This window comes from Strongylocentrotus purpuratus, unplaced genomic scaffold (genome assembly GCF_000002235.5).
Source record: "Strongylocentrotus purpuratus isolate Spur 01 unplaced genomic scaffold, Spur_5.0 spur5_scaffold_17, whole genome shotgun sequence".
NCBI lineage: Eukaryota > Metazoa > Echinodermata > Echinoidea > Camarodonta > Strongylocentrotidae > Strongylocentrotus > Strongylocentrotus purpuratus.
The window spans coordinates 29102371-29126554 of record NW_022145602.1 but is presented as its reverse complement, the minus strand read 5'-3'; the positions used below and the strand labels follow the sequence as shown (position 1 = coordinate 29126554).

At 36.0% G+C, this 24184-nt stretch overlaps 1 long non-coding RNA gene across 1 annotated transcript; it reads right to left on the bottom strand.

Moving 5' to 3' along the window:
* Positions 1-1933: 1933 nt before the first annotated feature.
* On the bottom strand, positions 1934-4316 carry LOC115925067. Its single transcript, XR_004064548.1, has 3 exons — positions 4278-4316; positions 3549-3763; positions 1934-2511 (listed from the first exon to the last, which is right to left on the bottom strand). It is a non-coding gene; the product is annotated as an uncharacterized LOC115925067 (long non-coding RNA).
* Positions 4317-24184: the final 19868 nt, after the last annotated feature.

Genomic DNA, 24184 nt, shown 5'->3' with positions numbered 1-24184 from the left:
GGGAGAAACATTAGAAGAAAACAAAAGACAATAGGACAATATAAAGGACAAATGAAAAAGAAAAGGAAAGAAAGGAAGGAAGGAAGAGAGGTAAATTAGAAAGAGGGGATAAGATTGAAAACGGTGATAGAGAGTGAAAGATAGAAGAGGGGGGTATCATGATTGATTTATAAGGTGATAAGTTGAGGTCATCTTACCGATCTCGTTTTATTTTCTGATTTATTTATTCATTTGTTCATTTGTTTGCTTGTTGCTTTTTATTTGGTATTTGTCATTGGCTCCCCCTCCGCCCTTTTTTCTTTCCCTTTCTCTCCTCTTTCCCTTTCCCTTCCTTCAATTTCTTTCTCTCTCTCTCTCCTCTCTCGCTCCCTCTATATATATAAAACAATGCCTAATTGGTGACCATTGGTCCCTCATGATCCTCTCTTTCTTATGTTAATTGAGAGCTGAGTTGATGAGATAGCCACCTGTCCAGGTCCTTGCAGGGTAATCAATCCCTCTTATAAACTAGTACAGATAAGCTTTAAAGGAAAATGTGCATTTGTTGAAAGAAAATGGGCACCGATCAGATTTTAAAGGGGCATTTATCGGAGGTGAAGGGGGCACTTATCTGAAGTGAAAAGGAGTAACTTCTCTTACCTGAAAAGAGTCATTTACCAGAGATGAAAAGGGGCATTTATGAGAAGGGGAAGGGCTCCTTTTTAATGGGGGCACTTTTCATTGGGAAACTGGTCGCTTATTAGAAAGTAATATGGAATCAGAAGTATGGATGGGTACAACTATAAGGTGACACCAATGTGAACATCAGAGACATAGTAATGCATTTGGATTACTTTTCACTGGTTTCTCACAAATAATACATTGATACTTTATCGGCATCGTTATTCTATAGCATAAGTCTCTTACGTGATCGCATTTTCAATTCTTCCTATCCAAGGCGTTCGATGTCGCTCATGCCTCCGATCAGGATTATTCACTTTTCCTCACCATTTTCAGTCTGTGCAAATATTCGCCCGTCACGAGACCATGTCCACGAGATCGCTTCACACTTACAAGCTAGTATATCAATGATTGGCGACCCATCTTAGGTCTTCGTTGATGAAGATTTTACTCCCTTTTGACGCTATCGAAAGCATTTTTTATTGAAATCAATGTACCACAGGGGAAAAACATAACTGTCGGCGAAATCTAAAAGCCCACCAAACTCAAATCATACTGAGTTTATTGATACATTACAATCCATATTAACATAACCGTCCTTCAATGAAAAACATACATGATAATGGGCGATTATGATTTCAACCTATTCAATCATATGGAAAAACCATACAGTCGAGATTTCTTGGATATCTTGACTTCAAAATCACTTTTCCCAAGTATAACAAAAGTATAACAAAACCAACTTAAACTTCTGATAATGCATCAACACTTGTTGATAATGTGTTCTCCAATATTTCCTATAGGAACGAGGCATTATAGTTTCTTACATATCAGATCACTTCCCAGTGTTTACAAAGTCATGTACCCCATATTTCTAACATAGTCAAGCCTGATATTCAGAATAACATATTGGGTTCACGTGATATGTCAGAAGATAATTTAGCTATAGACTCAAAGCAAGTCTGATAATCACTGACCGGTCTGTAATTCTTGACAATAATGATGCTAATGATGGTTGTAACAAGCTAGTTTATATAATTATGACTTTATGTGATATCTATATTCCATTGAAATCACCTTCCAAGTCGAGTTATAAAAAAGTACCTGAATCCTCCTGAATCACTAAGTCTATACTTAGATCGATTAACCGGAAAAATAGTATTTTACAAATATAAATAAACAAAAACACATGAATCTAAACTAAAAAATACTTCCAATTGTAATACCTTGACATCTGTAATACATAGGGCAAAAAAGAATTATTACTCTACCCAATTCACCACACATAAAAAGACATAAATTCAACCTGGAACATTATCAATAATGTTCTCAGAAAAGGTGAAAAGAAACAATTCGAATTAAGTAAGATCGTCTACAACGGAACCGAAATAAAAGACCCTCTCGGCAAAGCAGAGGCATTCAACTTTTCGGTGTGAATTTAGGGCCAGGCCTTGCCAGTAACATCCTTGCTACAAATAACTGTTTCCACTCGTTCCTAAGAAATTCAAATCCTCAATCATTATTTGTTGTACCTGTACATGAAACAGAGATTATTGATATCGTGAATAACTTAAATGTAAACAAAGGTTCTGGTTATGTTATTTCAAATTATCTCCTCAAAACTAATATCCATGAAATAGTCTCTCCGTTGACATTTGTATTTGATATGTCTTTAGTAGATGGCATAGTACGAAGCAAAATGAACATTGCTAAGGTAATACCAGTCTTGGACATGTCACTCGGGGGACTTGAAACTCTCTCACTGATGAGGGGTTGCCACCCCCACCCCATCGACGCCTCTGGCCCTAAGTAAGTCCAGTCAGACAATCAGAGCACGATACGCCTTCGGCGCTAAAGTGGGATAAGAGGGAGGTAAAGGAAAGTAGGATATCAAAATAATCATTGAAAATAATTAGGATGATGATGGGAATGTAATGAACGAACATGACAATGCAGGCGAGGAAGATAAAAGGCTGCACGGTACCGTGTTTGGGCTACCATTTGGCAAAGCGAATAAAATCCGAGCGATTCTGTCAACAAACACCTTCTATAATATTGAATAGTCAAATAGCTGAAGCTGGTCACGAAAACAACCAAGATGCCCATTGAAGTAAGGTTCCTGTGTTAATTAGGAAAAAGGAGTTTTGTTTTGATATCAAGCTCTAGTATAAACGAACCATTCTTTCTTTTATCACGAACTATGTTTCAAATATGCCCCATCCTCCCAGAACAATGCAATTCATCAGTGTTTTCTTTAGTCTTAAATTATTGTCCCGTAATATTGTGCATAAACAGATTAAGTGTGAGTGATATTTCAATCCCAGTACAAGGCTTTAACGATGGATTTACCTGACCTGTATACCAATAAAGTCCTTTATCAGGTAAGTATAGCCACACATCTATTTTTTTAGAGCACTGGGCTTATACAAACTGCTGTCGAAAGATTAGTTTTATTTTTTTTTGGCTCACGCTTTTGACTTCCGGACTATCATGCAAGTATCAACGATTTTAAGATCATAAATTGTTTTTGCTCTGTTAAATGATAATCATTTCATGTCACGGTTACATTGCAGTCGGAATTATTACCTATCTCCAAGTGACGTAGAATGGTCGTTTTTGTAATTTTTTAGAAACATAATTTTCTTAAATCTAAAATGATTGTTATCTAGATGATAATTGATAACAATATTTTACAATGTACGGTGCCGAATCAAACCTGCTGCTACATCGCAACTTACCGCTTGACTTAGATTCGCAAGGAGAGGCCCGGAGGTAGGATACAAAGAACGAATACGATGAAATTTGTCACGGAACAGTACGTATAGGATGCATTCGTAAAGAATATCTTATTAAATTCGGGAACATGTCCCATCAAAAACATATCATACCTCACTCCATTCATCGCGTTCATTATTGCCGTCATGATGTAACATCGTCCAGCAGGTACACAAGATACCCTATTGTTTCCCCTCTTGCTGGCAATGGAGATGCTGTCTCCATTACGTCACCAGTCAGCCCATCATAGCAATACCAACGACCTGCCTCTTTGAAGATGCATGTGAAGTGGTCTGCTTTGTGAATCGTCATACCCTGTAACGTGTACCTGTAATTTATGTTTATAATTTCAGAAAAGGAATGAAGTAACAGAGAAAATAAATGGTCAATACATCCTTAACGCAGAGGTCTAATACAGCGCGGTTTACATTATGAGTCTTGAAATCTGCTTTAAATTTACATGTAATGTGATAGACGGTAGAAAAAGCATGTAATCACATGTTCATTGAATATCACAACAATAGTTCATACTGTACTCTAAAATAAACATGTAATCAATATTCCTTCTTCATGGACATTTAGCTGAATACATTAACAATTGCTAACAAATGCTAAGTAGGCTATTATACCAAGCTGAAAATCATAACTTCCTCCAACCTATTTGTGGGTATGATTTTGAGCTTGCTATAATCAGCCAATATTGGTGCTAAAATAACTTATGTTTTGAGGGACAACAATCATGTTTTAGTCTCGAAATGGCTAGTGGCATAATTTTTATGTGCTGTTGTAAAATACAAAATATAGCAAATGACTTCTATAATCCATTGTTTTAACGACAATACCTTGCGGTTCCTAATGAAACGTTGTGCTGAAACATAAGGCTGCACCCTTCGTTCTGGATTGATAGATGATAGGACTAAAGCACAGGATTGGTGGACATATGAAGTGGTCGAATTGTCGCTCTTCCCACTTTCTCTCACCCGAACAGCGCCTGTAAATTGATATCATCATTAATATTTGATATTAAGACATGATCATACATTTTCGTTCTCACAAAATAAAACAAAATATTCCAATGTCCTTGTCATTCAAATGGAATACAGTTTCAACATACAATATATTAGACTGGTGGAAATTATTGAATGATCGTTCTTAAAATATTACAACTAACTCAAATCACTATTTTACCTTCAAAGGTATTTTCACACAGGAAATTTTGCTAATCGTTTTGAAATTTCCGTTAGTGTACATGCAGAGCAGAATGTGTAGGCTGTAATTTTTAGATAATATCAAATATGTGCTTAAAAATTGACATAGGCCTACTTGCAGCCTGTATATTTGACGGGGATAAGATCATATCAAAATGTTTGTTGCATTCATATCTATCAGACAACAGATGATGGTCCCGGTCAATAGGGGATGGGTATCTAAAAAAGGCCCATATATCCGATATATGCATGTGTATGGAATTATGATGTGCTACAGATACCTGTATCTTAATTGGATAAGATATGTGACTTATCCCCTTTTGACCGGGATAAAAGTCATATCAAAATGTTTGTTGCATTCATATCTATCAGACAACAGATGATGGTCCCGGTCAATAGGGGATGGGTACCTAAAAAAAGGCCCATATATCCGATATATGCATGTGTATAGAATTATGATGTGCTACAGATACCTGTATCTTAATTGAATAAGATATGTGACTTATCCCCTTTTGACCGGGATAAAAGTTATATAAAAATGTTTGTTGTATTCATATCTATCAGAAAACTAATGATGGTCCCGGTCAATAGGGGATGGGTACCTAAAAAAGGCCCATATATCCGATATATGCATGTGTATGGAATATTTAAAGAGAGTCATGTATCTTTTTTGATAAGATATGTGACTTATCCCCTTTTGACCGGGATAAAAGTCATATCAAAATGTTTGTTGCATTCATATCTATCAGACAACAGATGATGGACCCGGTCAATAGGGGATGGGTATCTAAAAAAGGCCCATATATCCGATATATGCATGTGTATGGAATTATGATGTGCTACAGATACCTGTATCTTAATTGGATAAGATATGTGACTTATCCCCTTTTGACGGGGATAAGATCATATCAAAATGTTTGTTGCATTCATATCTATCAGACAACAGATGATGGTCCCGGTCAATAGGGGATGGGTATCTAAAAAAGGCCCATATATCCGATATATGCATATGTATGGAATTATGATGTGCTACAGATACCTGTATCTTAATTGAAAAGGATATGTGACTTATCCCCTTTTGACCGGGATAAAAGTAATATAAAAATGTTTGTTGTATTCATATCTATCAGACAACAGATGATGGTCCCGGTCAATAGGGGATGGGTATCTAAAAAAGGCCCATATATCCGATATATGCATGTGACTGTATGAAATTATGATGTGCTACAGATACCTGTATCTTAATTGGATAAAATATGTGACTTATCCCCTTTTGACCGGGATAAGATCATATCAAAATGTTTGTTGCATTCATATCTATCAGACAACAGATGATGGTCCCGGTCAATAGGGGATGGGTATCTAAAAAAGGCCCATATATCCGATATATGCATGTGTATAGAATTATGATGTGCTACAGATACCTGTATCTTAATTGAAAAAGATATGTAACTTATCCCCTTTTGACCGGGATAAAAGTTATATAACAATGTTTGTTGTATTCATATCTATCAGAAAACAAATGATGGTCCATGTCAATAGGGGATGGGTACCTAAAAAAGGCCCATATATCCGATATATGCATGTGTATGGAATATTTAAAGAGAGTCATGTATCTTTTTTTGATAATATATGTGATTTATCCCCTTTTGACCGGGATAAAAGTCATATCAAAATGTTTGTTGCATTCATATCTATCAGACAACAGATGATGGTCCCGGTCAATAGGGGATGGGTATCTAAAAAAAGGCCCATATATCCGATATATGCATGTGACTGTATGGAATTATGATGTGCTACAGATACCTGTATCTTAATTGGATAAGATATGTAACTTATCCCCTTTTGACCGGGATAAGATCATATCAAAATGTTTGTTGCATTCATATCTATCAGACAACAGATGGTGGTCCCGGTCAATAGGGGATGGGTATCTAAAAAAGGCCCATATATCCGATATATGCATATGTATGGAATTATGATGTGCTACAGATACCTGTATCTTAATTGAAAAGGATATGTGACTTATCCCCTTTTGACCGGGATAAAAGTAATATAAAAATGTTTGTTGTATTCGTATCTATCAAAAAACAAATGATGGTCCCGGTCAATAGGGGATGGGTATCTAAAAAAGGCCCATATATCCGATATATGCATCTGTATGGAATAATTATATTTTAAAAGAGAGACATGTATCTTTTTAGATAAGATATGTGACTTATCCCCTTTTGACCGGGATAAAAGTCATATCAAAATGTTTGTTGCATTCATATCTATCAGACAACAGATGATGGTCCCGGTCAATAGGGGATGGGTATCTAAAAAAAGCCCATATATCCGATATATGCATATGTATGGAATTATGATGTGCTACAGATACCTGTATCTTAATTGAAAAGGATATGTGACTTATCCCCTTTTGACCGGGATAAAAGTTATATAAAAATGTTTGTTGTATTCATATCTATCAGAAAACTAATGATGGTCCCGGTCAATAGGGGATGGGTACCTAAAAAAGGCCCATATATCCGATATATGCATGTGTATGGAATATTTAAAGAGAGTCATGTATCTTTTTTGATAAGATATGTGACTTATCCCCTTTTGACCGGGATAAAAGTCATATCAAAATGTTTGTTGCATTCATATCTATCAGACAACAGATGATGGTCCCGGTCAATAGGGGATGGGTATCTAAAAAAAGGCCCATATATCCGATATATGCATGTGTATAGAATTATGATGTGCTACAGATACCTGTATCTTAATTGAATAAGATATGTGACTTATCCCCTTTTGACCGGGATAAAAGTTATATAAAAATGTTTGTTGTATTCATATCTATCAGAAAACTAATGATGGTCCCGGTCAATAGGGGATGGGTACCTAAAAAAGGCCCATATATCCGATATATGCATGTGTATGGAATATTTAAAGAGAGTCATGTATCTTTTTTGATAAGATATGTGACTTATCCCCTTTTGACCGGGATAAAAGTCATATCAAAATGTTTGTTGCATTCATATCTATCAGACAACAGATGATGGTCCCGGTCAATAGGGGATGGGTATCTAAAAAAAGGCCCATATATCCGATATATGCATGTGTATGGAATTATGATGTGCTACAGATACCTGTATCTTAATTGGATAAGATATGTGACTTATCCCCTTTTGACGGGGATAAGATCATATCAAAATGTTTGTTGCATTCATATCTATCAGACAACAGATGATGGTCCCGGTCAATAGGGGATGGGTATCTAAAAAAGGCCCATATATCCGATATATGCATATGTATGGAATTATGATGTGCTACAGATACCTGTATCTTAATTGAATAAGATATGTGACTTAACCCCTTTTGACCGGGATAAAAGTCATATAAAAATGTTTGTTGTATTCATATCTATCAGAAAACAAATGATGGTCCCGGTCAATAGGGGATGGGTATCTAAAAAAAGGCCCATATATCCGATATATGCATGTGTATGGAATTATGATGTGCTACAGATACCTGTATCTTAATTGGATAAGATATGTGACTTATCCCCTTTTGACCGGGATAAAAGTCATATCAAAATGTTTGTTGCATTGATATCTATCAGACAGCAGATGATGGTCCCGGTCAATAGGGGATGGGTATCTAAAAAAGGCCCATATATCCGATATATGCATCTGTATGGAATAATTATATTTTAAAAGAGAGACATGTACCTTTATAAATAAGATATGTGACTTATCCCCTTTTGACCGGGATGAAAGTCATATCAAAATGTTTGTTGCATTCATATCTATCAGATAACAGATGATGGTCCCGGTCAATAGGGGATGGGTATCTAAAAAAGGCCCATATATCCGATATATGCATGTGTATGGAATTATGATGTGCTACAGATACCTGTATCTTAATTGAATAAGATATGTGACTTATCCCCTTTTGACCGGGATAAAAGTTATATAAAAATGTTTGTTGTATTCATATCTATCAGAAAACTAATGATGGTCCCGGTCAATAGGGGATGGGTACCTAAAAAAGGCCCATATATCCGATATATGCATGTGTATGGAATATTTAAAGAGAGTCATGTATCTTTTTTGATAAGATATGTGACTTATCCCCTTTTGACCGGGATAAAAGTCATATCAAAATGTTTGTTGCATTCATATCTATCAGACAACAGATGATGGTCCCGGTCAATAGGGGATGGGTATCTAAAAAAAGGCCCATATATCCGATATATGCATGTGTATGGAATTATGATGTGCTACAGATACCTGTATCTTAATTGGATAAGATATGTGACTTATCCCCTTTTGACGGGGATAAGATCATATCAAAATGTTTGTTGCATTCATATCTATCAGACAACAGATGATAGTCCCGGTCAATAGGGGATGGGTATCTAAAAAAGGCCCATATATCCGATATATGCATATGTATGGAATTATGATGTGCTACAGATACCTGTATCTTAATTGAATAAGATATGTGACTTAACCCCTTTTGACCGGGATAAAAGTCATATAAAAATGTTTGTTGTATTCATATCTATCAGAAAACAAATGATGGTCCCGGTCAATAGGGGATGGGTATCTAAAAAAAGGCCCATATATCCGATATATGCATGTGTATGGAATTATGATGTGCTACAGATACCTGTATCTTAATTGGATAAGATATGTGACTTATCCCCTTTTGACCGGGATAAAAGTCATATCAAAATGTTTGTTGCATTCATATCTATCAGACAACACATGATGGTCCCGGTCAATAGGGAATGGGTATCTAAAAAAGGCCCATATATCCGATATATGCATCTGTATGGAATAATTATATTTTAAAAGAGAGACATGTATCTTTTTAAATAAGATATGTGACTTATCCCCTTTTGACCGGGATAAAAGTCATATCAAAATGTTTGTTTATTCATAACTATCAGACAACAGATGCTGGTCCCGGTCAATAGGGGATGGGTATCTAAAACAAGGCCTCGATATATCCGATATAATTATGCATGTGTATATGGAATAATAATATTTTACGTAAGACATGTATCTTTTTTGCCAAGATATGTGACTTATCCCCTTTTGACCGGGATAAAACTCATATAAAAATGTATGTTGTTTTCATATCTATCAGACAACAGATGATGGTCCCGGTCAATAGGGGTTGGGTACCTAAAACAGGCTTATATCAGATATGTTTATGTGCATTGAAATGTTATTTTTTGAATATCCGAAAATCCGAATATCAAACTGGCTTGATATTCGCACTTTGAATATCGAATATCGAATATCGAATATCTTTCTAACTTCACGCCGGTCACTAGCTGCTGTATAATGTAAGACCCTCATGCATATTCACATGAGCTCCGCAATTTAGCAAAGGCCAAGCCGCTGAAGCGGCTCGGTCCAGCGATCACTGCTGTAAAGCCACACTGCGTTAGTCTATTTTCAGACCCTGCTCGGCAGACAAGCAGCGCGCGAGGCCTTGTCCAAAGGCTACCTCTGGGTGCGACTCCCATTCCGTAGGTCGTCATTCAATCATACGATCGAGCTCCAAGCGAACGAACACTCTGTTGAATGAAAGCTGCATTTGGACTTACCCTTTATATAAAGGAAAGGAATTAATTGATAACCGTTGTTCATAAAAGGTAAGAGGGTGGATATTTTCACCATTTTATTATTGCAATACCCATTTTCTTTTCTTGATCCTTTCACGGGTCTCTATATTATGAACTAAAGTATTGCATCGTGATTATATGCATACATGTTTCTCTACACATTGCTATAATACGAGTATGTGAAACTTGTCAAAGAAATTTTTGAATGAAATACATTTTTGGGGGGTAAAATAACCATTTCAGGTCTTCTTGATTTTTTCATAATAATATAAACATATTCACATTTTTAGCTTTTGCCTCCATTTCTGGAGGGATATACATAGTTTTCTAATATTTTCTTCTATTTGTAAAGGATAATTTAATAGGTAAATAAAAATATGAAGAAGTCTCTTTTTTGTTGTTTTCTTTTTAAATTCTTTTCCAACAAAGCTTTTGTAAACAGTAAAAAGTGCATAATTCAAAATAATATCAACATCTTTTTCCTTCTTTGAATTAAAATCAATACCAAACAATAAATGACATGGTTTGATATTAAAATTAGACATGAAATATTTCTTTATATTCGTTTCAACTTTATTCCAAAACATACTGACTTCGATACAAAAAGAAAACATGTGCATAAAATCACCTGTTTGATTACAAAATTAACATTAATCATTGGCATTAACTTTCTATTTAAACAAATTATATGGTATTGCTAAAATATTAAACATGAATTTGAAATTGAAATTAATTAGTAAGCTGTCTTTTATACTTTTTAACTTAAATAACCAAACATCTGACCAAACAGGTATATATTCAATTTCCAAAGTATTACGCCAAAATTCCTCCGCTCTAGATTCTTCGATTTTTGTTTTAATTAACTCATGATATATTCTTTTAACTGTCAACTGTCTAACTGAAATCATATCCTCAATCAATTTTATATCATGATATACAAACGCTGCGGATCTAAATTGCATAATACTCTCTATGTTCTACATTCATATATGCAAGTACTAACATATTCCCAAGTGATTGAATCGCTCTTCTAATACGTGCATATTGACTATACCACCTTCCATCCTTAAATAACATTTTCGCACTTAACTCATTAACTGGTAAAAAAAACCTTTACCGTCCATTAAATCCCAAACTAACAAAATGTCAGAATTTATCACATTCCTATAGAAAGATAGGAAATCAAGGTAGTACTAGCTCCGACAGCATTTGTGTAGTCCCATATACATCATTCTGTGTACAGTGCTTGTTACTTTACCAAGACTTGGCCAAATTTATTATGATTTTGATGACTCCAGAACCTTGCAGTGCACACCAATACTTACATGCTACAGGATCAACTGTTTCTGATCCATTCCAAACCATTTCTTTCACAATGCAATCGCGTGACCAGAACTCACCGTTATCTTTAAATCAATCAGAACGAGAAACTGCAGTTACAAATCATATATGCCTAACCCAACAGTATAAAATACAAAAATATTGTAATAGATTTAAAAGTATTATCCGATGTTCTGGATTTCTAGCTAGAAATATTACAAGCCTGGGATTATGTGAAAGGTTATGCTTTTAGTGAAAATTATCCTGTACAACACACACACACACACACACACACGCACATATATGTATATTACTATATATATTATCCTATATAGTCTGTAAATATGACGCCTAATCAAGATTGTATTTTTACACTTTACACTCCTCTTCTCACTCGTAGGCTAATACATAACTGAATAAAAATAGATTAACGAATAGATCAATACATAAATAAATAAATTCAAATAGGCCTACAAAAATTGAAATAAAAAAAATACATTATTTGGTATGGTATGGTATTTATTTCATATATTGTATTATATTTATTAACATTTATTTCCTTCTCAACAGTGCAATATGAAACACAATGTATTTATAAATTATTTATGTAACAATTATTTCAACATAGAGTATACAGTACATAATTCAGACACTGTTCGCCTTAATTCTAGATTTCACTAAGAGAAAAGATGAATGCCTTCTTCAAAAGGATCGTCTTGATTGGCTTAACACTGCTCGTGTGTACCCTAGTTGCATACCTGACTATGCAGTCATCGATAGGAGAAGCCAATACAGGATGGCTGCACGGAGAAGCTCTCATGCGGTTTATAGTAGAAGAGAACGAAAACCCTGTTGACTGGTAAGAAGCAAACACCCCCCCACACACACACACACACACAAACGCACCCACACACGCTAACACACACCTTACGGACAGTGAAATATTAGAAGGGGAAAATATTCCTCCCCACCCCCTTTGACAAAATACAACATACAGGGGGATTATAAATTCACTTGCCAGGTAATTCGCATATTCTCTGAACACTATTATAATATATTAAATGAATCGGCATCGAAAGTGAATTGTTATCAATTTCAGCATTTTGTATGTCCCAGAAGTAAGATAATGTGAATTAATTAGCATCTTCGAATATTCATTTACATTTAAATCTCTCGAATATAATTCGATAAATTTGCGCCCCATAGAAGAAAGAAGTCGAAGAGTTTTCGTTGTTATAATTTGCATAATTATTGTAACGATATTGACGATCAGTTATTGAGCTACTTTGAAAAGTTTGTATGGTAAAATGCACAATAAATAGCTTTTCTTAGGATGAAAATGATTGTCGCTTTGCTCCGATACCTCAATGTACAGTGCGCCCCAGAAAAAACGAAACCGAGAACTATCGATGTTTTATCATAACTTAATCACAACCATAATTAATAAATGATACATATTTGGAAAGCGTAGAATCTCCTCTTTCAGTTCATACTACTCCCGTGATGCATATTACACGAAGGAGTGATTGAAAGCAATTTGAAGGAAGGAAACCAAAAAGTAATTTGGCGGGCGGTATCTGAATTTCAAAGAAAGATTCATATTTCTAGAATCTGCCGTAGCAAAAAGCAAATTTGACAAAATACTTAACTCCGTTTCGTTGACAATCAGCCATGCATGAAGACTCTCGTCTACGGCTGATTGTCAACGAAACGGAGTTATGTTAATTGCGTTTATTGATACGGCAGGCAGCCAGTGAAAACGAATTCGTTTAATAAAATTATGGAAATGCAAGCACTACTTTAAACAAACAGAACGTTGTCATTCCTCGCTCATTTTTCCGGATTGAGGTGTCATATGAAAGGGCAGAAACTCAACTTTCTAGAAATGTGAATTTTTCTTCGAAATTCAGATACCGCCCGCCAAATGTCTTTTTGGTTTCCTTCCTTCAAATTGCTTTTAATCACTCCTGCGTGAAATATACATCATCTAAGTAGCATCAACTGAAAGAGGAGACTCTAAGCTTTCCAAATATGTATCATTCATAAATTATAGTTGTGATTAAGTTATGATAGAACATCGATACTTCTCGGTTTCGATTTTTCTGGGACGCACTGTATAGTGATTCACTTCGAATCTCGAGTCCAGTACATTGTCACGTAGTGAAAAGCGAGGAAATATGGTTTGTATTTCCGAGCCGATAGAGTTGTGGTCTCATCTGGGCACCACTGTCCCCAGATAGGCCGCTGGTAGTAGGCTACCGTTATATTATTGATGTCATTACTAGAATCATTACTACATGAAGAGTGACAACTTTAGTGAGATTTGAAATGCGATCCAAATCTCACCAAATTTCTGTATGTGAAGTGGCCTAATATTACCATTGTCCTCACTACTGTTACTGTGACAATATTTCCTGAGTATGAAGAGTGGCAATTTAGAGATATTTAGAGCGATCTTTATCTCACTAAATTGATGTATGTGGAGTTGCCTGATGTCACGATCATCCACACTATTATTATTATCTCATAATGCATATACAGCTTATGTTTGGAAGAGGTGGATTACCTTGACCACATCTTTGCTTCTGAGGAGAACACAACGTTATCAACCAAGGCCAATGAGAGTCATCTACTGAAACCTATAGGTGGAAATACTAAGTACGTACTTTACTATATAATCGTATTAGTAATTTTTTTTAATGATAATAATAACAATGATAACATTTAATAACAGTAATAACAATAATGATGATAATGATAATGATAATGATGATAATGTTAATGATAACAATAATAACAATAACACCTCATCCCGACAGAAAATGTTGACTCATATTTGTTTCCTTTTCTCCTTTTTTTTGTTGTTTTTGTTTTGGGGGAGGAGTATTTTGTGATGTCCAGTCATATTACATGTATTTCCTATTTACAAAGTTGTGTGTATTTTGTTTTGTTTTAGTTGTCGATGTTATCGTTACAGGTGTGCTGTAGTTTATGATGATATATTGATGATTTTATTGTTGCAGATGTGCTGCATTTCATTGATTTCTTTAAAGTTTGTTTATTTGTATGTTGTTGCTAATTTGGTGTACGTGTGGATTTTATTGATGTTTTTTTAAACCATTATTTTGTTTATTACTGCATGTTGATGGGTTGATGATGATGTTGGTAATGTGGTTGTTGTTTTAGTTGAAGTGCTTCCTGCTAATGTGCTCGTTGATATGTTTTTTCTTCTTTTTTTCTCTTTAATAAAATCATCTTTATTCAAATTTGCTTTTGACTTTACAAAGCATAAAAAACATATATGAATATACATACATAATATAACCAATATAATCAACAACATATGGTCTTGATATGGTCTTAATGATGAATTTGTTGTTGATGATGTCTGAGGTGTTGTTAATGTTGGTATTTTTAATGTTGTTGATGATGATGTCGCTTTGTATTCAGAACATAGACAACAGTGGTGAATCACAAAATCTGTTTTAGATCACTAATCAAGGTACTTGGTAGGGGTTATCTCTAAAAAAAAGAGGAAAAGGCAGGCATATTTCCGGATGACAATTTCAGTCCTTCCATTTCTGAGTACGACGCATTTTGCCCCCTGGCTCCCAATAATTATTAGGGGCAAGGTCAAAGGTCAAAGGTAATACCTGGACAAACTTCATGACATGTTTTATTTGATTGGAATTGCATTCAAAAATTTGCACGCAAAGATGGATGAGTTTGATGTATACAATGAGGCAAATATTTTCCAATCTACGCCTGAATAGAATTCACTACAATAGATTTGGATCATATAGCTAGAGGGTCCCAGCCGAGGGAAAATAGAAACTCCTTTTCATGTACGCTGCAATGATCCATGAATAAAAAGTTTGGCAGGAAATGGGTGTCTGATGACAGTGGCGGATCCAGGGAGGCCGGGGGGCTGCCCCCCCCCCCCTGGGGAAAAAAGAAAGAAGGAAGGAAAAGGGAAAAAGGAGAGCTAAAAGGGATCGAAAAGTGAAAGAAGAAAAACAAAGGTGAAAAGAAGGGGAAATAGATCATTTGCGGTTAATCCCGCCAACAACACGTGGAGAAGGGTGGGGCCAAAAGGACCTTGCACCCCCCCCCAGAAAACCTAAAAGAGAGAGAAGAAAGGGAAGAGAAAGAGGAGAGGAAGGGAAAAATAAAGAGAAAGAAGAAAGGTAGGGGAGATCAGTTGCGATTTTTCCGCCAACAAAGTGTAGATCAGGGGGGGGGGGCGGGAGAGCGGGGCACTGGCGTACTGATCGGGGAGGGGGCTCGGAGGAAATCAAATTTAAACGTGGTTTATTTCTAATTCCGTAACGGTGGTTTACACATAATGCTGAAATAACATAATTTTCAGAGATTTTTCCTCACCTTGTAGTAAATTATACTTTTTATGCGTTTGTTGTAAAATGACAAATTCCTAAATTTACAGCCAGGCAATAAATATGCTTCTTGAGATGCCTACATGTCACGGCTAGGGAGCCCTCCAGCTCCCCCCCCCCTCCCCCTCTTTTTTTGAAAAAGAATATTAAAGAGAAATAGAAAGAAAGAGAGCGAGTGTACATTTATTCTAGTGGGCTAATGTATGAACAAAGTCCAGATGAATGCATCAAATGAATAAACCTGTCAGAGTTTCTACTTTTATTCTCAAGCGATACTGCCAACTGATTAAAAAGAGTAATCTGTATGGTCTTATTAAAGCAATGCACACATAGAATAGCGTTAGTTACACCAATAAGTGTGGTGCTCATTGAGAATTCAACTTCATGGACTGGTTACCAAAATATGTAAGAACAGTTTGTTGAACTCCATGACAACTACATTGATAGCCAGGGGTAGCATATGGTCATGCATGGTATATATTAAAGATTGTGTACACAGTGTGTGCGGGCAAGCACTGAATCCAATGACCGCGGTAATAGTATATTTGTAAAGCGCTTACAGACATTTGTATTAAGCGCTTCATAAAAATTAAATATTATTATTATCTAAATTTCAAACTTCAGTATGATGTAAATTTGAATAAGGTAAAATACTATTCATATAACTTAAGAACTCTTAATTGGTAAAAAATAATAATTATTGGATTGATATAAAGACTGCCTAGTACACTGTTTGACTTATTTACGAGAATCTCGAACCTGTCTCAACATTCATACTCAAGAAAATAAAAGCATTTAAAATTCATTGGTGACTGCAATATAAACTTTCTTTCTAATCGTGTCAAGTAATATAGATTTGTCAATTAAATATACTCTAGACTTATGCTTTTTCCTTTTATCTAACCCAGCCTACTATGGTTAACACATATTCCTCAATATTACTCGACTGTGCATGCATATGTGGGCACTAATCTGACATATAACACCATAAAGAACTGTACATGAACAAATTTATTTTTTATTTTCGTGAGCCGAAAGTAATCGAAAAGGTGTCAAATTGCAGGTTTTAGGACTGTAACAATTTTACTATTTTTCACAAATTAAAGCTGTTATCATACAATGTAAGCGATTTTTTGACACAATTCGGCTTTTGTATTCATAATTTTATCATCTGTTCTATTTTTCCCTTGTTAGTTCAAATAAAAAGTGAAATATTAAGAACATTTCTTTGTGAAAAAATTCACTACTCAAGTTTTCGAATGATATTGGCGGCTTCGAACCTCGGGCATCATAGGTAACAGCACACCAGTAGATTCTACTGTGCAACCATAGAAAACGGCAGCTGCTTGGAATAATTTGTTGCTAGTTGGGTCTCCAGCTCCTAAAAAACTCATTGGTTATATTATTATAAGAACAATTTTCCTTTTTTTTTTTCTTCTTTCACTTTTCGATCCCTTTTAGCTCTCCTTTTTTCCTTTTCCTTCCTTCTCTCTTTTTTCCTTCTTTTTTCCAAGAAAGAATGAATAGTTAACTGCCAGTGTCACAACAAAATAAGGTTTCAAAAAATGCTCATCTGACCGTAATTAAACGCCTAAAAGCTTCTGGGGGCTCTGCCTAAGGCGGGCCCCTTGAAACTCATCTGACCGTAAGTTAGTGCCTAAAACCCTTGTGCTTCTGGGGCTCCGCCAGCTGGACCTCACGCCAGGGGGGAGGGGGGGGGGGAAACTGAAATCAGACGAGGATTATTTTCGAGAACGGTAAAACGAATCGTCGTTTCTCTAATAATTAAATGAAATGTCAAAGCTTCCGCGCTTCGTGCGGGAGGGGGTGGGGGAACTGAATTCAGACTAGGATTGAGAGTCGAGAACGGTACAACGAATCGTCTTCTTTCTTTAATGATTTAATGAAACGTAAAAGCTTCCGCGCTTAGCGCGAGAGGGGGGGGGCTGGAACTAAATTCAGGCGGGGATTAAGAGTCGAGAACGGTACAACGAATCGTCTTCTTTCTCTAATAATTTAATGAAACGTCAAAGCTTCGGCGTTTTGCGGAGGAGGGAGGGGGAAATCGTCCCTCCCTGCACCCCCTTCCCATTACGTCAATGCTGGTCACCATTACGTACCAATATTTGGCTCACATAATTTCAAATTTGGGCCCCCCCTAAGAAATCCTGGATCCGCGCCTGTCTGATGACGTGCGTCAAGCCCCCCCCCCCCCCCCACTTCCCCATCATCGGCCCCAGATGGAGCTACATTAGCAAAACAAGTGCCTATACCAACTTGGGGGGAAATGTTAAGCACAACTTTGTACAACTTAAATGGGCACTGCCAGACATTTTGAGGGGTGTGGGTTGGGCCCTCTAGACACACTCAAATGCCAAACGCCCATTTTTAATAGTCAATGAGGACAATAAAGAATACCTGTCTGGCACCCCTTTTTAGTCATAATAATGAAAAAGAGCAAGATCATCGACAAAGGTAACTTCAACGAAACCGGTGTAAATTGTATAACATTACATTACCAGGAATGACCACTATCAGACGTTTTGAGGGTTTGGGTTGGACCATACAGTCACACTCAAATGCCAAAACGCCCATCTTTGATACTCACTGAGGAGTGAGGACTATCACGAACTAAAATATGGCAGGAAATGTAACCGGTTGATACTTGGTAGAAATTATAGAAAGTACACCCTGTATTAATAATGACCGCTGTCCTACGTATTAAGTGATGTGTTGTGCTCAACACAACAACCCCCTCCCCACCAAAAAAGCTCAACGCCCGCAATTTGCGCTAAAATTGAATTTAAAAAAGGACATTAATAGTGAGAAGAATGACTGGATCAAACCTGATGGGATATGTAGAGCATAACTCTATTGATCATAAATGATCACTGCCTGTATATTGTGTAGAGGAGCAAAAAGAGAAGAAAAAAACCTTGATCAATAACTTTTAGATTGAGTGGACGAGAACGACGTGAACGTCCACAAATCATACATGATCATGGCAAGCCGTTTTAACATTTATTCCTATTTCTTGATATCAAGAATTCAATTCTTAATATTAAGAAACGATTTTCTGTTGTAAAGCAATGGTAATTCTTGATAAAATTATCAAGAAATGATTTTCTGTTGTAAAGCAATGGTAATTCTTGATATTAAGAAATAGGAATAAATGTTAAAACGGCTTGACATAGACACGCATGATCAGTGGACGTTCATGCCGTTCTCGTCCATTCAATCTAAAATTCCCTAATATAATTCTCACGACGGGGCTGACAACAACACCTTTAGATTGGGAATTATTTAATAAAAGATGTCCTTTTGATAATTTATCATTTTGCTTAATGCTATAATTTTCGCAACTTTCTTTTTGTTGATTACAGAATGAAAACCAATTCCATGCTAAGTAAACTCTGGAACTTCAGAGACATCGGTGACCAACTGCTGTATGTTTATGAACAATTGGTCAAGAAGGATTGGACAGCAAACCAAACTAATTCAAATATTTTGAGGTGAGAGTATGAACTAGGACCGTTGTCGAGCAAACCAAACTAATTCAAATATTTTGAGGTGAGAGTATGAACTAGGACCGTTGTCAAGCAAACCAAACCAATTAAGATATTTTGAGGTGAGAGTATGAGCTATGACCGTTGTCAAGCAAACCAAACTAATTAAGATATTTTGAGGTGAGAGTATGAGCTATGACCGTTCTCAAGCAAACCAAACTAATAAAGATATTTTGAGGTGAGAGTATGAGCTATGACCGTTCTCAAGCAAACCAAACTAATTCAGATATTTTGAGGTGAGAGTTTGAACTATGACTATGACTGTTGTTAAGCAAACCAAACTAATTCAGATATCTTGAGGTGAGAGTTTTGTTTTTAAAATATCACTGAGGCAAACAAGCAAAAACAAAAAAACAAACAAACTTTAAACGAAAACAGAGAAAGCTTGAACACTGGTAGAATAAATGTGATTGTGTGTAAAGTATTTTTTATTGAGGGCACGTGGTGTAATCACTTCACGTTATTAGCAACAGAATACATGACATACATTGTAGATGATGGATCCCAGTACTTAGTACTACTTACATTTCTAAAAATTAGTATTAGAAGTAGTACTCGTACGTCGTGGTGGTGGTATAGTAGCAGTATTAGTATTGGTAGTAGTGGTTTTAGAAGAAGTTTTCGTTTTAGTAGTAGCAGCAGTACAATTGGTAGTAGTGGTATAAATAGTAGTCGTCATAGTAGTAACAATAGTAGTAGTGGTAGTCGTCGTAGTAGCCGTGTGAGTAGTAGCAGTATTAGTAGTAGAAGTAGTATCGTCGACGTCGTACAGTAGCAGTTTGAGTAGTGGTAGTAGTGGTGTTAGAAGTAGTCGCCGTAGTAGTAGTAGTAGTAGCAGTATTTAATAGTATTGGTAGAAGTGGTGGTAGCAATGGAAGTGGTTGTTGTCAGGGCCGCCCCCTACCCCACTGAGCGAAATATCGGTCGGCGCGATTTTAGTAGTAGTAGTAGTAGCAATAGTAGCAGTAGTAGCATTAGGAGGAGTAGTATTAGTAGTATCAGTAGCACTAGTACTGCTAGTAGTTTCCCCTTAATGAGCATTTATGCGGGGAGCCTGGAGGACGGTGCCGAGAGGACGATAACGGTGAGCGTGGATGAGGGGAATACAGCGGTGCGTGTGTGTGGGTGTGTGAATATGTGCCTGAGTGTAAATGAGTATAGCGTATCATTTTGTTAAAACGAGAAAAATATATTATTATGGTAAATGCGCCATTTGTCTACCATTCGTTCGTTTACTATTGTTGTTGTTGTTTGTTTTATTATTTTCTCTAGACAAGAGCTTGCGAGATATCGACCAGAACTAAACGACAGCACAACAATTATTCTTCATCAAAAGAACGTCAAAATAAACGAAACTGTAAAACAAGTTTATTCCAAAAAGCCAATAAATATCACGGCGGAAATATTTCATCGACTTCCAAAGGTAAGATCATGTTAATAATCAGAGAGGGTGTCGTTTTTAGAGGACAATGAGAAGACCCAAATCCCATGATAGTACAACTTTATATCACTGAAATGCTGAATTAACGTATCATTTGCATACTCTAGTCCTAAATTATGGAATGGCCTTCCTGAAGACATCAAAAAATGTTTATCCTCTGATTCTTTCAAAACTCATCTCAAAACATTTCTTTTCAAGTCTTGATTTTTTTTCCTGTTTACACGCGCCTTGAGCACTCCACAGAGTGGATTTGGCGCGATATAAGTTACATTATTATTATTAAAGAAATAACAGTTATTTATGGTTTCAGTAATGGACAAAAGCAAATTAAAACCTCATCTTCCGTAACTCTCCTAATAACAAGTTTAAAGGCGTACGCAGGAGGGGGGGGGGGGGTTGGGGTTACCCCCCCCCCTTATTCAGCGGCTGGCTGAGTCGTTGCGATTTTTTTGGGACTCTAAAAAAAAAAGTGTACGCTTACCCCCCCCCCCCCCCCCCCCCTCCGCTTATTCAGCGGCCGGTTGAGTCGTTGCGAAATTTTGGGCCCGATTTTAAACCCTTCCCCCCCCCCCCCCTTTGAAAAAATCCTGCGTACGCCACTGGTGACGACAATACATGTGTACCCGATCGGCTTGCCTATATAACAAAGTTCTGTTTGTTTAAAGTAATGCTCGCCTTTTCATAATTTTATTAAACGAATTCGTTTTCCCAAGGCTCAATTTTCCTGATTGAGGTGTCATTTGAAAGGGCAGAAAATGAACTTTCTAGAAATCTGATTTTCTCTTTGAAATTCAGATACCGTTCACCAAATGTCTTATTGATACCCTTTCTTCAAATTATTTATAATCACTCATGCGTGAAATATGCATCCGTTGTATCAAATGAAAAAGGAGGCGTGTTACTTAATTTCCGCCTGCCTCTCTTACACTTGTTTTTTAACTATGCACTGAGTTTCAAAAAAATTCATTATATTACATAAATTCACATGAATTGGCACGTTTGAAGAAAAAATGAGATAGAAATCAATCCTTACAAACAAATATGATCAACTTAAATCAAACTTAATACACATGCATACATTTTTGTTTAAATAAAAGGTAATCGAAATGGTAAATTTAAAACTGTTACCCAATACAAGGTCTTAAAAACCATACTGTTTATCTTGAATTACTTGAAGGTCACGTGTGTAATCATAAGTTAAGATGTCAGGTTTTGAAGTATGTATATGAAGATCATGTTTGATAACTTATCATCGGTATATTCCGCCATTTCGGAGATGTTATCTACGCATGGGCAGATAAAGGTGATTCAACGTGCAAAACCAATGCTGGATAGACATTGTACGTGTTCATGGAAGTTATGTAAGCATATTCATTCATACATCGACAAAAATTTCTATGATACACAGGTGGAAGTGTTATTTTTCAAAAGGGACACAAACAAAATATTTTCATGAAGCACCTTCATCACTATGGCATTGATTATACTAAGGTGCAAAATGTGAGACGTTTACATGATTGTGTAAAATATATGTCGATATTAGGTTATCAATTGCAAAATTAATGTGGTATCTCCGAACTGGTGTATTATTGCAGGTCTTGTTGTTTTGCTTCATGTTGCTTTATTTTACACTCTAAGAGTGATCCAATAGGTCTACCAAAGGGAAAGAGATACCGCTCCTGTGCACTTGTTGGAAACAGCGGTTCAATACTTCACAGTGGCTGTGGGGAACAAATTGATAAACACGACTACGTAATAAGGTAAAAAAAAAAAATTGGGGAAAACCGAAATAACCCAAAGCAGTATCAATGTATGACGTAGTTAGTAATATGTTTAGGAAAATAAATAATTGTAGTAGTATTAATATTAGAAGTGATAGTTGTAGTAGTAGTAGTAGTAGTATTGATATTAATAGGAGTAGTAGTAGTAGCGGTCACGGTAGAAGTACGATGGTAGTAATTCTATTCGTAGTAGAAGAAGAAGAACAAGAAGACGAGGAGGAGGAAGGAGAATGAGGAGAAGAATATTAATAATAATAGTAATACATTATATAGCGCAGCTGAATATATATTGTATAAAATCGGAGCTCCTATTTTACTAAATTCTACAAAAATAGAATCTCTGAATTGAACAAATATGTTTTTAATTTGGATTTGAAGATATTGAGAGATAGAGAGCTTCGTATATCTATTGGCAAGCTATTCCATAGTTGGGGGCAGCAATATCAAAAGCACGGTCCCCGAGAGTTACTTTAGTTTTGCCATGTGGAATCTGGAAGACGAGATGATATATATAAAAAGAAAGGGGGAGAGAGAGAGAAAAAAAGAAAATTTCTATAATATTAGTAATTATTCGTAGTAGTAGTAGTAGTAATAGATGTAGTAGTGGTATTAGACTAGAAGTAGCAGGAGTAGCAGTAGTATTCGTAGTAGTTTTCTAAAAGTAATCTTCAAAGGGATCATGAAGATCGCAAGCGGTGTCGCAATCTTTTAGATCACACCGTATTATATGTTTTAAATTAGATTTCAGTAATATATATCATTCTTATCATTTTACTATCTAACATTTAAGATTTGTCCCTTATTTTTCATGTATTTCCTTACATTCATTTTGAATATAAATCATTGTTTTTGTATTCTATGTCTTATTTTTATATGTTATTTGTGTGTAATTGTTTGCTACCTGAACAAGATTCGTTGTGTACGTATATGTGATACATAGTAGTAGTATAAGGAATAGCAGTATTAGTCGTAGAAGTATTAGTAATAGTAGTATTAGTGGTAGTAGTAGTAGCAGTAGTAGTAGCAGTAGTGATGGTGGTAGTAGTAGCAGCAACAGCAGTAGTATGTTTAGTAGTATAAGTATAAGTAGTAGTAGTAGTAGTAGTAGCAGCAGCAGTAGGCCTAGTAGAAGTAGTAGTAGTAGTAGCAGTAGTAGTAGTAGTAGTAGTAGTAGTAGTAGTAGTAGTACTACTACAACTACTAGTGATGTAAATAGTAGTAGTAGTACTACTACTACTAATAGTTGTAGTTGTAGTAGTAGTAGAAGTAGGATGAGTTGATAGAGGAGGAGGACGACGACGACGACGACGAGGAGGAGTGGTGGTGGTGATAATAGTAACGGTAGAATATGATGTAGATGTATCTGCTGTGACTCATGGTACTCCAATTCCTTCATCACAGATGTAACTTAGC